The sequence below is a fragment of the Microcebus murinus genome, chromosome 14, assembly GCF_040939455.1.
Source record: "Microcebus murinus isolate Inina chromosome 14, M.murinus_Inina_mat1.0, whole genome shotgun sequence".
Lineage (NCBI taxonomy): Eukaryota > Metazoa > Chordata > Mammalia > Primates > Cheirogaleidae > Microcebus > Microcebus murinus.
The window spans coordinates 16,604,895-16,616,940 of record NC_134117.1 but is presented as its reverse complement, the minus strand read 5'-3'; the positions used below and the strand labels follow the sequence as shown (position 1 = coordinate 16,616,940).

At 50.6% G+C, this 12,046-nt stretch overlaps 1 protein-coding gene across 1 annotated transcript in view; it reads right to left on the bottom strand.

Annotated features, from left to right (window-relative positions):
* The window catches only part of GPAM (glycerol-3-phosphate acyltransferase, mitochondrial), a 63,681-nt gene extending 52,032 nt beyond the window's left edge, over positions 1-11,649 (bottom strand). Inside the window, exon 1 of the mRNA XM_012771569.3 lies at positions 11,426-11,649. The gene's annotated coding sequence lies outside the window, so the exon portion shown is untranslated. The remainder of the gene's footprint in view (positions 1-11,425) is intronic.
* Between the last annotated feature and the right edge of the window lie 397 nt (positions 11,650-12,046).

Genomic DNA, 12,046 nt, shown 5'->3' with positions numbered 1-12,046 from the left:
AACTACTCAATCCTGTTGTATTGCAAAAGCAGCCATAGACAACACATAAGCAAATCCATGTGACCCTGCACCAGTAAAACTTTATTTACCAAGCAGGTGGTAGGCAGGATTTGGCCCAGGGGCCTTAGTTTGCCAAGCCCTCCTTTAAGTCATCATTCTATACATGCTATGCTAGAAAAAGGTTAAAAGGTGGGGTTGGGGGGGAGTAAAAGAAAAGCATTAAAATATGTGCTTGTGCATGGTGAGACCTCTCAAATAAGGAAGACAGCAGCAGGTGGATAAACTGTGAAGTTTAAAGAAGTCAAAATAGGGCTGGGCACCGTGGCTCACGCCTGTAATCCTAGCACTCTGGGAGGCCAAGTCGGGAGGATCGCTCAAGGTCAGGAGTTCGAAACCAGCCTGAGCAAGAGCGAGATCCCCATATCTACTAAAAATAGAAAGAAATTAATTGACCAACTAAAAATATATAGAAAAAATTAGCTGGGCATGGTAGTGCAATGCCTGTAGTTCCAGCTACTCGGGAGGCTGAGGCAGAAGGATTGCTTGAGCCCAGGAGTTTGAGGTTGCTGTGAGCTAGGTTGACACCACGGCACTCTAGCCCAGGCAACAGACTGAGACTCTGTATCAAAAACAAAAGTCAAAATAGGAGATAGGGTTCTGATAGGAATGATGACTCTACTGATTCAACCTTTTGACTGAATTATAACCATCACTTAAGATTACAGTAGAGTTTAATCCAAATAATTCATTCCATTTTAAGCCAAGTTCCATTCCTATTGTAATCACACATGGTTTCACATGCCAACGCCCTAACAAACCTACATAAATTTTCATTCCAAGCAGGTCTAAAATAGTCAATATTGAAGGAAAAAGTCCTGAGTCACTCTATTCAACCCCTTCCTCTTTTAACCAGTGCGCCTGAACACTTCAGTATTTCCTTCTCAAGCAAATTAATGAGTTATTGGCCAGAGGTGAAAGACGAGATATGAATCACAAGTCGGAGCCAGCACAGAGAAATCTCTCCAGATCTCACTGTGGGAAGGTGACCATTATTTGTTTGTGCTCCCTTGTTAGTGATTCTGAGTGGCTCTGGAGACTGAATATCAGCATTAAAGCAAAATATCAATTCACCAGTCCCTTGAGCCTGGGCTGGGCGGCAAGGGCTGAACTTTGAGAAGGTGGGAGACCAAAGGACAAATAGGTGGTTTCAGTAATGCTCAGTTGCACATTAGCAACGGGCTAGGGTAGGCTGCAGTGGGAAGGATGGGGCCTCCTCTCAGCATTTGCTGGGAAAGAGACACGGAACTTCCTCTGTGTGTGTGTGTGTGTGTGTGTGTGTGTGTGTGTGTGTGTGTGTATGTGTGTGTATGTGTGTATGTGTGTGTATGTGTGTGTGTATGTGTGTGTGTGTGTGTGTGTGTGTGTATGTATGTGTGTGTGTGTGTGTTTGTGAGAAAGAGAGAGATTGAGAGAGAGAGACAATGATACACTCAGTCTCCTCTTCCTGCTCCATGTAGCTAAGATAGAAAATCGGAACTCCCTTCTCTGGGGTAGCTCTAGGTAATTAGAAACGTATTAGACAAAATATCCATTTCCCTCTTCTTCCCTCTGAAGAAAGAGTCCCTCAAGAAGCAGCCTACAAGAAAGATTTCCTCAGCAAAAATCACATGGTTCTTTTTTACTGTTTTGAGACAGAATCTCACTCTGTCACCCTGGGCTAGAGTGCCGTGGCATCATCATAGCTCACTGCAATCTCAAACTCCTGGGCTCAAGTGATCCTCCTGCCTCAGTTTCCCCAGTAGCTGGGACTGCAGGCCACCATGCCCAGCTAATTTTTCTATTTTTAGTAGAAACAGGGTCTGGCTATTGCTCAGGCTGGTCTCGAACTCTTAAGCTCAAGTGATCCTCCCGCCTCGGCCTCCCACAGGGCTAAGATTACAGGTGTGAGCCACTGCACCAGGCCCTCTTAAAGCTTATTTTCCTCAATTTTTGTGCAATTTTCTAAACACAGGTTTTAAATGTTTGAGCAGGAAAGCGGCCCCCGGCATGATGGAACTAGCATCTGCAGGGGACTCTAGAGATGTGGCACGTGCCCCAGCTCTGCCATGAGCCAGCACGGAGGGCCTGGCTACCCCTCCCTGCTGTGTGCCTTTTTGAGCCTATTTTGTTATCAGTAACAGAATGAATCAACCTGAAGCCTTTTCATTCACCCAAACTTCCACTTTTCATTGTCTATTTCACATCTATTGTATTTATTATTGTTTATAATTACCATTTAAGATGATACATATTATCTATAATAATGAATTTCTATTGAACACTTAGTATTTATCAGAATGTGCCACCTGCTTCCCATGATTTCTATGATTTAATTCTCACAACTGCCCAGTGAGGGAAGGACCCTCGTGGTGACAGACTTCTTGGGCATGACAGGAAGCTGGAGTTCAGGAAGGAGACATACGTTTCCCAAAGCCACACGGGGAGTAGGTGGCAAAGTTGGGATTTGAGCCTGAGCCTACTTTTTCAAGAACGACACTGTCTTCATGTCCCCTGCAGGCCCAGGCCAGGGTCTGACCAGGAGGAGAATGCAGCTTCAAACTCCCTTGGCCTGAACTCCCGACCACTGCACCACACTGCCTCTCCTCATGCCAGGCTACCACGTACCAAGACATTTTCCCTGGAGCAGACGGTGCGGCAGCTGCTGAAGATGCCCACGAGTCCTCAAGACCCTGAGAACCCAGGGGAGGCGATAAGACCCCAATCAGCGCCCCAGGTGGAGCAGTGCTGGTAACGCACTTAGTAGGACTTCCCTTGCCCTGTTGTCATTGTCCCACACAAGCAAACAAATGGCAATGGTGTCTGCAAATTTCTGGTTATTGGAAAAAAAATTTTTTTTTTTATAAAGACAGTTCACCCCTGCAAAAGTGACCCAAACCGACAATCTGGTTATATAACAGGTGGAGGGGCTCTTTTTGAAACAAACCTTTGGGTTTTTTTTTATTTCGGCATATTATGGGGGTACAGATTTTAAGGTTTCAATAAATGCCCATTTCCCCCCCTCCCCCCACAAGTCTGAGTCTCCATCATGACCATCCCCCAGATGGTGCACATCTCACTCATTATGTATGTATATACCTGCCCCCCTCCCCTGGCAGTTTTTTAAATGACATATCATGCTGGCCTGACCAGGGAGGGAGCTGGGGGACAGGTGGGGAGCAAAGGGTAGGTTTGTGGAAAGAGCAGAGCAACACTGGCAAAGCTAATGGCTTTTGTAGATCTGACCGCCTCAGAGATAGGAGAGCCAAAGGGGAACAAGTTTAATTACTGCACGTGAGCTATGATCCAGTTGCTTTCCTACACCCTGAGCATTAGGTCCTGACAACAATGTGAAAATCTGGTGTTTCATAGATGAGAAAACTGAGGCTACATGGCTAGTAAGACTCTCAACAGGAATTCTATCTCTTTTTTCCACTCTACTTCCATGCCCATGCAGATGCCAGCTTAGCTCTAATTCTGATTTTCATGAAGTAGGTGGACTTTCTCAATAGAATATCTGGAAACAGATGTTTAAGCAGCAAAGCCGAATACAGTGCCCAGCACTTAGAAGCTCAATAAAATAGGATGTATTCACAACTCTTAATGTGGGTTTCTCAAACTCAGGTAGATAACATCTGATCCAATGGTTGTCAGCTGGGAGTGACTGTGCCCCCAGGGGACATTTGGAAATGTCTGGAGATATTTTTGGTTGTCACACATGAAGGGAGGGGTCCTATTGGCATCTAGTGGATCGAGACCAGAACCCTGCTCAACATCCTACAATGCACAGGACAGTCCCACAATAAAGAATTGTCTGACCCATAACGTCCATAGTGCTGAGGTTGAGAGATTCTGATCTAATACAACACATAGTACAGATAAGGAAAGCAAACCCAGAGAGATAAAGAGACTTTCCCAGAGCCATGCAGCTGGCAGAGCCTTGATGAGAAACATCCCCTGAAACCTTCTATGATGTTCTTGCCATGACCTGAAGCTGATGAGCTGCCTGCTGCAAGAGGAATGTGTTCAGTAGGAAAGATTGTGTTGGCAGGAGAGTCCAGGCAAACCAAGCACAATCATGTAAGTTCAAGTGGACACACCTGTTGCTCTGCAGCCTGAAGCAACCCCGAAATAAGCAACCAGAGCCACGTTCCAGAGGATTCAGAGACAGGGAACACAGAATGTTCCCCTAGAGGCCTTTGCTGCTCATGTTCCCACTCCTTCCTTTTCTAAGAAATGCAAACCAAACACAATGATCTAGCCAAAGACAGGTTTCTTTTAATAACTAAACAGGCAAGTTAAAAATATTAATAACTAAGATCAAGGTAGAAACTGATTCTCTCTAAAATGTATTAGTTATTTGAATTCTCATTGTCACCAGCAACCATTTTTTGGCCTCCTGTGTGCCAGGAGATGCATTGGGTCCCAAAGGAGAGATGGGCAGAGGGAAAAGGGGGTGTCATCATCTCCAACAACATCACAAAGCATATCCCTGACCTCAGGAAGCACTCCATCCAAGCACAGGAATCCACTTTGCAATTGCTGTCACAGAATGAAGCCAACATTGCAAACAGATGTAAAGCAAACCCCACCCTTGTGGCTGAATATCTAAGCTTAGCATGACTTGCTTATTTTAAACAACTTTTAACACAGAAACATTCCACTAAAGCCCAAGAACTTGGACTTCACCACTTGCATTCTTGGGATTTGGCTTGCTTAGTAGACATTTTCTTCTATCCATCAAGCTTTCTGGGGGACTTCCAGTGCCCTGGACCATATCTAAAATGTCAGGATAGCCAGATGCATTAGGGGATCCATTTAACCAGAGCAGATCTGATGACCGCAAGATCCTCTAACCTAGGCAGGTGAATAAAGGACCCCTAAAATTGGGCTATCCCAAACCAGGGTTACTGGCATCTTTTGCAGCAGTCTCTAAGCTGCATGTAAGTGGAAGCTGGTGACCTGAGTTTCACGCAACTTCGAAGATCAACTTTTATCTTGAAATATCAATGAAAAATTAAACATCCTGATAACACTGAGTACTAATGGCTTTTATTTCCATTACAACTGCTTTCTGAGACGGATAATTCCCCTTTAGATTTTCATGAGTTTGGCCCAGAAAGCAGATACTTGGGGCATTAAACATACAAGAGCCTGGGACGCCAAGAAAACAGTAGTTTCTATTTAAGGATTTGGCTGCCACAGTCAGCTAAGTGTCTTGGGGAAGCGAGTGGAGTTTGAATACATCAACTCTGCCACTCTGCTACACACTGGGAAATCGGAAACTAACAAGGACACACCAAGGGCTTGGGTTTGGCCTTGGGTGTTGGAGCAGCCTGTTGGATGGTGCTTCCCAGACTGTGAGCTATCACAGTGCGGTAAACAAAGGGACACTAACTTCTTTGTTCTGCCCAGTCACAACACAGAAATCAGACTAAACATGAATTGTCAATCAACCAACACCATTGCTTGATCATCCCAGCGATGTTAGCTGGGATCAAGGATAGACTCTCAGGACAAAGGGAATTTTCTCAAATTAAATACATATGTCTGTATTAAACACTTGCTACTTTGTCCTTAGCTCTTATGTCACCCTAGAGTGGAAAAAACATCGCAGACCAACACCCATCTACGGTCTGGAACGTGGGTACTGTGAGTGTCAAGGGGCCACTGGAGTTGGATGGAGAAGAACTAGGCTGGAGACGCAGCTTGAACGGGACAGGTGTTCCAAGGCGAGGGCAGGGAGGGGCGTGGGGAGAACTGGGGACACACGGCTACGCTGTGAACACGCGGCTCCGCTCTATGGTGGGGCTCCATTTCCACTCTGCAATACTACACCGCACTGCCTGCTCATCACCCGTCTCTTCCACTGGGCTGCGAGTTCCTTGAGAGCAGCCGCTATGCCTTGTTGCCGTGCATCAAGAAGCTTGTTGTCGTGTGACACGGGGCAGGGATGGCGGCATAGCGAGGCATCGAAGGAGTGATGGCAGCACACCAGGGATGCACAGTGCTGCCGCACAGCCCCGTGCAATCCAAGGACTGCAGGGCGCCCTTTCTGTTACACAACAGTGCGTGCCCTTCGCCTGGTGGGTGCACCTCACCCGGCAGGCTGCCCCTGAGCTGCAACCCACGGATTCCAAAATGTACCCCAAGAGGTGCTCAGTTGGGGTTCGGACTGCTGCAGCTCCCACAACCCGCCTGGGGACCTTGGAGCAAAAGCACCGCTCCTCTCCCATGGCGCCCGCAGACGTCCGCGTGGGAGCTGGGCCGGGGTGGGGAAAAGCCGGCCTCTTGCCTGCTGCACCCACTTCCTCGGTCCCCTGGCTTCCCACTGCCAAGTCCTAGAGAGCTCTCAGGCCCAGGGTTTTCAATTTTCCCAGGCCCTTGTTCCTCATAGTCACTTTTTGGAATTGACTCAAAAAAGAAAAGAAAAGAAAAGAAAAAATCCACACTGTGACCAGCAGCTCTCAGGGTTACGTTCCACAGCAACCATCTCTTCCCTGCAGAGAAAGTCCAGCCCACAGGGAAAGGGAGGCCACTTTCTCTCAAGACTCATTTTGGGTGTTTTTTTGGCCAACCTGATTTCTGGCAGGATGTTGAAGCCCAACACACAGCTACGCTGTGGGCCGAACGTGAAGCTCTGTAAGCAATTGCCCAGCTGCCGAGGAGAGCACGCAGCGGGCGGGAGAAGGCTTCTGCTCCCTGTGGCTGGGGAGGCTGTGACGGAGTGTTTTAATTAGCGCCAGCTCAGCAAGACACTCGGGATTGTCAACGTGCATCCGTGCATCCGACACGCTACTAGCAGCTAGAGAGCTGGTCCCACCGTGGTGGGTGGGGGGTGAGCAAGGCTGCACGTTCTGGAAGCTGAACAATGAGGGCAAACTTTCATTGCAAACACATTGTCATTTTCCGCTTATGACCTGCTGGGGGTAATCTGCCTTGGGGTACAAGCTGTTATTCAAAGTCACCTTGGAAATGCTCCTGGTGTAGTGTTGGACTGCATAGCATCTCCGTTCCTATCTCAACGAAAACCCCCTCAAACAGGGAGCTTTCAAATCCTGAATTCACGTGAAGAGGAGTTGTGTGCCTTGCAGTTTCCGCTCCTACCCGTCTTCCCACCATTATAGCTCAGGCAACACTGGCCGAGACACCAGTGCCCCTGGGAGGTCCCAGTAAGCCCGTGGCCAGCAAGCAAGGGGGCAGGATTGACTAACAGACAGCTGGGGCAAGAGCGAGGCCCCAGGTAGGGACCAGGGGATGGAGAGAGAATTGATGTGCCTCTGGGGGCCAAGGGGGCAGCCCCCACCCCCAGGAAAGGTGGGAGAGGATTGAAGACAGTGAGGTCCCCATTCTTTCAGGAGCCTGAGGCTAATCATTTCCTTTCATCACTCTCTGCAGGCTCAGCCTTCCCACCACCTCCCAGAGCTGCTGGCTTCGTCTGGAAAAAATGCTAACTAGCTCTTTGCAAGAGCCTCACTCGTGCCCGGGCCAGAGAGCTCACAATAGACACTGTGTGTAGCGCAAAAGGAACACGGTGCTCCCGGGGGCAGGCGGAGTGGGCAGCCTTGGGAGCACTCATGGGCAGCAGGGAACAGACGTGGGCCCATCCCCAAATCCTCAGCCCCCACCCCCCTCGTGGCCTTCCTGTTCTCGGAACTCCACCACGGGAGAACACCGGCCAGGTGAGTTCATGGCCCGGGCTGGGCTAGACATGTGGCTACTTGAAGAGGAAAGACATAGGGAACTGTGTCCACAGGAAGGACACAGTTCCTTGGAAGGGACTTAGGAGTTTTATTCTGAAAACAGTGACCCCAGGGGAGGGAGGGTGCTGGGCTCCAGCCGAGGGGTAGGGGGGGCACAGAAAGGGGATTCTAGGAGGCAGGACTGGACACTTCTTTCTCCCACCTTCCTTGAATTGGGGCCTGGCCTGTCTCCATCAGCAGAGGCAGCTGGGGAACAAGAGCCCTGGACGGGGGGTCAGAGGCCCCCGTTTCATCTGGCTCTGTCCTGCCATTGAATTGTCACGTGCCAGAGATGGGCACTCCATCTTAGGAAGCACTCGGTCCAACTCCCGTTTTATTCTCTCTCAGAGGCTCTGAGCTGCAGACAGAAGCAGGTCCCTGGCCAGGGAGGCGCATGCTGAACGCCTACTGCATCCGGCGGGGTCCAGGTGGTGTTAACGCCCAAATGCTATGGGTTCATCACTGCCCCTTTCCAACTCGCTCCCGCCGCATCTCGCTTAGGTCCTTTGTCCTTTCTCTCATCACAGATGGAAATGACCTATTTATTTTTGTGACTTTTTTTTTAATGCCTGTCACCTCCGTTTGACTGTAACTCCCGCAAGGGCAGAGCTTTCTCTGCCTCGATCTGCCCTGCACCCCCCACCCCGTGTCGCACACAGTGGCATACAGCCGACGCCGTTGAACACAGACTCTCCATTCTCGAAGTGACTCCATGGGGAAAGTATTATGCTCATTTTGAAAATGAGGAACTGAGAGCTTAGACAATTTAAATAAGAAGTGGAGAAAACAAGATTCAGCTGTGGCTGCGAATGACCCTTTTGCTCAGCTGTACTTTTCCAGCAAAACATTAACGGACTTACTAGGGTCCCTTAAACTGGCGGCCTTGTTTTAGAAGACTTTTTCCAGTGAGATGTCCTAGGACCAGGTGCCCCAGAGCCACTCCCCGAGAGAGGGGAGGGGAAGGGGTCACTTTAGGACCGAGGGCAGCTCAAAGCTGGGGTCCCCGGGCAGGTGGTGCCTGTCTTGCTGAGTCAGGCACAAGTGTGGGGCCCATGAGCTCCAGCATCAGAGCTGGTGCCAGGGCAGGGGTCTGGGCAAGGAAGAGGGGGCTGAGGACCCAAAGCAGGGAGGAAGTCCCCACCCAGCAACCTGGGAGGCAGGTGGAGAGACAGGAGTGTTCAAGGGCCCCAGGCACCAGGGCGCGCTGAGCCCAGCGCCGAGGGTCTAGGGGAAGCCCCTGGTATATGGTACTTAAGCTGTCTCAGCCTTGGCGTGTCCATCTGAAACACAGGTGGTGCTAACCCCGCCACCTCATAAGGAGGCTAAAGGAGACCAGCGCGATGCCTGAGACACAGTCACACCCGGACCGTGCTGGCTTCCCCAAGTGCATCCTTCAAGGGCTGGACCAAACTCCAGGTCCCTGGGGGTCTTTAGAAGGGAGCCCTTACGAGGTTACACCTGGCTACCAAGGCAGGTAAGAGGCTGGACAGGACAGCAGATCCCGATAAAGATGACAGACAAAGCAGAGCTCGGAACAGAAAGCATCTCAGTTCAGGGTCTGTGTGGCTAATCCCCACGTCCTCAAGGACCTGCCCAGCCTGGCACGAGGCTGGCACTCAGTGGGCGCAGCTGAGTGAACAGGTCCCACCGAGCATGTGAAAGAGTCGCCGTGTTCTCGCCATTAGCCTGCTATCATTCTTCCATTCTTTTTTTTTTAAATTTCAGCATATTATGGGTTTTTAAAAAAATCATTCATTCTTCACTGGCTCATTTAGCACGGGAGTAAAAGCATGGCTCCAAAGTCTGCCTTTTACTGTGCTAAGTTGGGTATTTTCCTTAACTCACAGTCTGCTCATCTGTTAAATGGGTTGACACCCACCTCGCCGGCTTGCTGTGGAGGTGAGTTAATAAGTGTGTAGCACTTGGAGGAGTGCTGGGCAGAGGGAAGGCGCTCCGTTGATGTTGGCTGTTATTGCCAGTAAGCATCTACCGGGTGCCGGACGTTGCCAGGCTGGGCGCCTGCCCGGGAACAAGGCGGGCACAGACCCTGCCTTCACACAGCTGTCAGTCTGGTGGCGGCAATGTGTCGGGAACAAGCAGCCATAAGACAGTGGCTTAGTGGGCCAGGAAGGGGAAGTTCAGGGAGCCCCAACATCCAGCAGAGGCGGCGGCTTACTCAGAGGGAGCCCTGAGTAATCTGCTCGCCCGGCCAGACCTGGGGCAGGGACGAGTGGCGAAGCTGCAAGCACAAAAGAGAAAACATGATAAGCCTTGCCTGTGGTGGGTGCGAAGGACTGAAAGAGCATCCAATGGCAAGACAGAGACAGAGCAGGTAGGAAAAGAGGCCAAGAGGCACGTAGGACACGGAGCGTCCCGGACAATGGCAAAGGGAGGACGTGCTCCCAACAGAGCAAAGAAGAATCAGGTCCAGGAAGCATAAACCCCCTGCAATGGGCTCGTCCTCCACCTCTTGGCATTTCCCTTAAAATTACAAAGAGGAGCAGAATTCGCTATGACAAACCTCTCGCACCTGTGACTCTGCATAGCCCCAGGAAACCCAATGAGCCCAGCAGAGAAAGCTCCCGAGGGCACCACGGCAGGCATCAGGGAGAGTGTCCTGCATCCTGTGGAGCACAGCCAGGGTGTCATTCCACCGCAGGTAACAAAGTAGGACACCCTGGATACAAACACTTGACAGTTAAGACAACACAGATGGAAACACGTGGGAATAAAGACAGCCACCAAGACGGGAGAAAGGAAATGCAATTGGCAAGGTTATTTCTTAACCTACAAGGCATATAGGAATCAGTTTCAGGAATCCCTGGGTACCCCAAGAGCATGTTTTGCAATCACATCCTGTCCTCCTCGGCCACCTCCAGCCAAATTAAAGAAGATGAAGTCTGTCCTTCCCTCTGTCTTCCGTCTTCATTCCAGGTGGTTCAATCCCTGTCGGCCCTGCACGGAGCCCAGCTTTCATCTGTAGTGAGGGAGTCCTTTGACACAAAGCTCCGTCCGCCCAACCCAGTCTCAGAAAACACCGCTGAGATGCGGACATGGTGGGGATGAGAATGGACGCAGCACATCACACACAGAGCGCAGACAAAGTGGGCAACAAACTCTCATGAAGGAGGCGCTCAGCCCCACTCATCTCTCTGCAGCCCACATCACAAGGATTGGTGCAAGGATTTGCACCACCAAGCAGAGCCTTGGAAGGCCACATCCCATTTGCAAATCAGATTTGAGGATGTCCCAGGCTAGAGCAATTGGATTTTTCATAAAATGTCCAAAACTCTCTCAGGACTTTGGGGTTCTGAGCCAGGATGAGGGATTACATGGAGGCCATGGGGGAGGCTAGACCTCAGGAAGGATTCCACAGGGAACAAACTCATGCAGACATGGGTGCTACATCACAAACGTGCTCGTACCTCGTTCCAGCTGTGCACAGCTCGCACCCAAGAGCCTCACTCTGCCTTTCCCCAGCATCCTGGGATCGCCAGTTCTCTTTTCTTCTACTTCCCTCTTCCCACTGTTTGCCTCTCACATGTCCCACTTTGCTGCCCCAGCCCCCATCACACCCCTGCGTCTCCTGGCATGACATCCCAAGAAATTACCCCCACCCCCACCCCCACCCCAAGGTGTGCAGATACCTGCGTCCTTGACTTTGTGGTGTCTGAGGAATTATTTCCAACCAGTTGATTCGCAGAGCTGAGCTCCAGACCCTGGAGAAGACAGCCCCAGGCTGCAGGCGAATAAAAAGGGGGTCTGGCTCCTCCCGTTTGTATGGCTGAAGGACTTTGGGTGCTCGGCAGTAACCTCAGAAAAAGTCCCCCTGGCAGCAGCAAACTCTCCTGGTGCAGTTTTGAAACACCGCAGGAGGAGGAAGCCTCTTTAATCAAATAATAACCAGCCAGAGATAAGGCCTGCTAGGCCGAGCTTGGCCAGCCAATCACACGCTTGCTTCCGACTGCAAGGACAAACAGACCCGGGCTTCTGGAGTGAGTTTCAGGGCTTGTTATAATTTAATGATGCAATGGGTGGTGTCTTCTCTGCGTTGCCTGGTGGGGATTTTCTACCTGGGGAGGGAACCCTAGACTCAGTAACATTCTCGGCAAAGCCTCCCGGCCCAGGGGCTGCAGCTCAATGTTCTGAGTGGTCACGTGGAGCCCCTGGGCTCCAGGCCCGGCTGCTTCTAACTTGCCAAGAGGGGAAGTGACACTTGAGTGGGGCTGAGCAGGGCTGGGGTCACCAGCCGGGGAGTCTGTTTGACA